The sequence below is a fragment of the Mus pahari genome, chromosome 16, assembly GCF_900095145.1.
Source record: "Mus pahari chromosome 16, PAHARI_EIJ_v1.1, whole genome shotgun sequence".
Lineage (NCBI taxonomy): Eukaryota > Metazoa > Chordata > Mammalia > Rodentia > Muridae > Mus > Mus pahari.
In genome coordinates, this window is record NC_034605.1 from 30013510 (window position 1) to 30017552 (window position 4043).

Genomic DNA, 4043 nt, shown 5'->3' on the forward strand with positions numbered 1-4043 from the left:
TGGAACTCACTCTGTAGACCAGGCTGGCCTCGAACTCAGAAATCCACATGCCTCTGCCTCCCAAGTGCTGGGATTTAAGGCATGTGTCACCACTGCCTGGCTCTTTTATTTTCTTCCTATTTTGCCAGGAGGAACGAAAACATATATATCCCAAAAGAAGTGTACAAGAGTTTGTACATAGTTCCTTTCATCCAAAAAAACAAAAAACAAAAAACAAAAAAAAATCCAAAAAACAAAACAAAACAAAAAAAAACAAAAACCTCCCTTCAGAATAAAATCAACCAAAACACCTTAGGATGAATTCAAATATTTAAAAAAGAGAGAGAGAGAGAATTCGTACGTTAGGTGTTAGCCACACTTTTTAATACTACCTGCACTGCTTATATCTTGAAAGCTAATGCATATAAGAACATGAGGGAATCTGAAAAACACTGAATTAGTTAAATAGAACTGGAAATATATGTACAGTGTATGTAGTACTATTTACTGCAGTAATGGGGACTTAATGTAGGACCTTATACATACTTACTATGCAGTTGTTCTACCACTGAGCTACATCCCCAATTCTATTTAGTACTATTCTTCTAGAACTTTGAAAGCAAACAAACCTAATCTTTGCCAATAAAATAAAAGCAATGCTTGCCTACAGTAGACAAAGTTGATAACAAGAGGACATTAATTTTCATAAGAGCTAGAGATATTATGTCACAGGACTGTAACAACCAGGGTTTGTTCTTTAAAGCTTTAATTAAATTTCACATTTAAGATTCGTGCATTTTATCTTTTTCAGGAGACATAAATTGCTTATTTGCAAGCACAAGGACTCAAGTTATACCTCCAGAACTCACCTATAAAATCAAAAAATGGGTATGGGGTACAGACATGTATCCTAGTTGATGAGATATTGACCAATTCAAGTGGCTTACTGGCAAGCCAGCCCACCTACTTAGTGATGCCTAGAGCAAAGTGAGACCCTGTCTCAAAAAGAACAGGTGAACAACATAAAAATGGCAGCTTTCCCTCCCTGATCCCTCCCTCCCTAACAGGGTGGAGGTATGGGATGTGGAACAGTTAGTGGTGGACCGGGGGAAGGGGGATAAAATATGGAGTATAAAAAAATAAATTAATTAATTCAAAAAAGAAAAAAGAAAAAATTGAAAAAAAAGAAAGACAGCTGACATTGTCCTCTGACCTTCCTACAAATGTGCACATATGTGTACCTGCACACACACACACACACACACACACATACACACACTCATACACACATATACACACACATACAAACACATACACACACACATACACACACACACTCATACACACATACACACATACACACATACATACACACACATACACACACATACACACACATACACACACATACACACACACACACACACAAAGGATACTCAATGATAGAATTTGAACTTATTTTAAGAAGTATTTTGTTTTGCTGGGGAAGGGATTTGAGCGATAGGGGGAGTGAGAATAAAGAAAAATCACGGAAAGAGAAATGAATGAAAATCAAAACTGACAAGGAAAGAAGAGAGGACCACTGAAAAGAACCAAAACAGTAAGCAGGCTCTCTACCCTGTCTCTGCAGAAAAGCCAAACACAATTACTTTATTCTTACTGTAAAGATCATTTTGGAACCAGTTCTAATGGAAGTCATGCTCAGTAGTACTGCTCCTAGTAGTATTTTGTGATTGGGAAGCTACAGTGCATGAGTGTCAGATGAACAACAATCCAGAGGCTCCGAGGCCAAGTGAAGCTGAGAGGAAGTCATTTTCCCCAGATGCTCTATAAGTGTGGGCACAGAGCCAGAGTCCAGTCTAAGCATCTCACATCTCTCTTGATAAAGAAAGTGAGGATTACATAAGTTTTCAGGTGTTTGTTTCATGCACAGTAAGTTTTACATGGACAACAGAGAGAGATTATTTTGGAAGATGATAGCAGGCTATATTAAGGCACATGTGGGTTTATATTGTTTTTGGCATCTGCCTCCTCACCTTAAAAAAAAAAAAACAAACCAAAAACCTAGTAGATTTTGTCAGACATGTTTCCTTTCTGTGCTGAGACTGCATACAATTGGATGACCAATTTTGCAAATTCTCTCAAGGGGCCTCTTATGAGGCTGAGCCTGCATGAGATCACAGTATGAGAATATGGCTTGGCTGAATTTTTATTTCAGTAAGTGATCTCATTCACTTAAAGGACTAATCATTTTAGCAGGAGAAGAATACAGCCTTCCAAAATCACAGCAGGAAAAAAAAATAGGAGGAAAAGCACATTAAAAGAATCTGGTGGAAGTTCCCATGTGATCACACACTGGAAAAAAATGTTCCACTTCTACATCACCAAATGGATATATGGTCTGCTATCCCTGCTGAAAGATATATGAGAAAGTCAACCTAATGTAAGCAAATGGGATTTCAGGCTGCAAGACTGCCTTACCTGCTCTGAGTTTATTACAGCTGACACAAAGGAAACCACTTTCCCTCCTTGGAAGACTCTCCATCATAGGATACATAACATCTGCATGAACTTAAGTTTCAGATGAGAAGAAATGTACAATACTTTACTAAAATCCTGATGCTCTCAGTGGAATTATCTGAGGCAAACTCTTCTAATGAAAATTAGAATCGACTTGGCTACTACAATCCTGAAACTTACTTCATTCCACTTCTGTATTTATATATCTAGGTTAAAAAAAGCAAGAGTCTTTTGTTTATATCCTATATCTTCCTAACTTTATAAATCTGTCCCTTTGCTCATTTTACATTATCCATGGTGAAAGATTGATCCCTGTCTGCAATAAAGAACTTCTAAACATGATATAACAAAGGGAGTGAGGTTATTTACAGCTAAACTTAACAAGTCTGCAAATCACTTTAAACCCAGAAACAAAATTGGCATAATCCTATTTTCCAACAGTAAGTGCATCAGGAACTGAATCAAATAAGGTCATAGATGACTATATTTTAAACAGAACTATGTATCTCCTAGGTTTAGCAGGGGAGAGATTGGGTGACAATCATTCTGGGATGCTGTGGCTAGCAACGATAACTTTTTGTTGTTATGGATAGAACATTGAGTACAACCCAATGCAGGAAAGTGTTCATTAGGAAAATGTTAGGGGCTGTCATCGATGGTAAACATGACTGGTGATATCCATGGATTGTGAAACTTAAATTGACATTTTTTTGTCACATTCTATGAGCAGGTGGACCAGAAGATCTCTGTGTTTTCTCTTAGACACTTACACTAAAGTAAAGGGAGCTGGCAGTGGATGTGGAAGTCACACCTAAAATCTGTCACCAAAGACAATGCAATCAGCCTACAAAGTATGTTATCATTCAGAATTAGGTGGTTCCCCAACATACTGGTGGCTTTTCTAAAAGAAATAGCAAGTATTATAACAAAATTTGTAAGTTTGTGAAAAATTTAATTTACTGTTACACAACTCAGTTATCTTTTCCAAGATTTATATATGTAATGTTTTTTTTCCTCTGTGTTAACCTGCATGTATGTATACCACATGTTTATAGTGCTTGTGGGGAACAAAAGATGGTGTGAAATTCTCTGGAATTGGAGTTACAGAAACCTATGAGCCACTATATGGATTCTGGAAACCATACCTGGTTCCTCTGTAAGAACATATGCTCTTAATTGCTGAGTCAGCTCTCCTGCCTGTGGGAACTAAAAAAATGGGGGCCCAGGGGAGGAGGGAGAGGGGAAGAGGTCCATTCCCTGTCAGGGTTTTCCCTATTCTCTGGTGTGTCAGATGTGGGAGGGCTGCTAACTACCTTCCACTCATCCCTGGGTGGGCATTCCCCTATCCCACTCTTCAGGGGGTGGCCAGGGGCAGCCCTACCTGGGGACCCCAGAGCTCCTTTGTTAAAGTCATGGGGGTTATGGGAAAGAGGGATGAGGGAAGAGGTTCTCTACACTGACCAGAGTGTGCAGCAGATCTTGATGGAACAGAGACTCTCTATGGTTTAAGAGCTTTATTATAGAAATGCAGGGGGAAAGAGAGA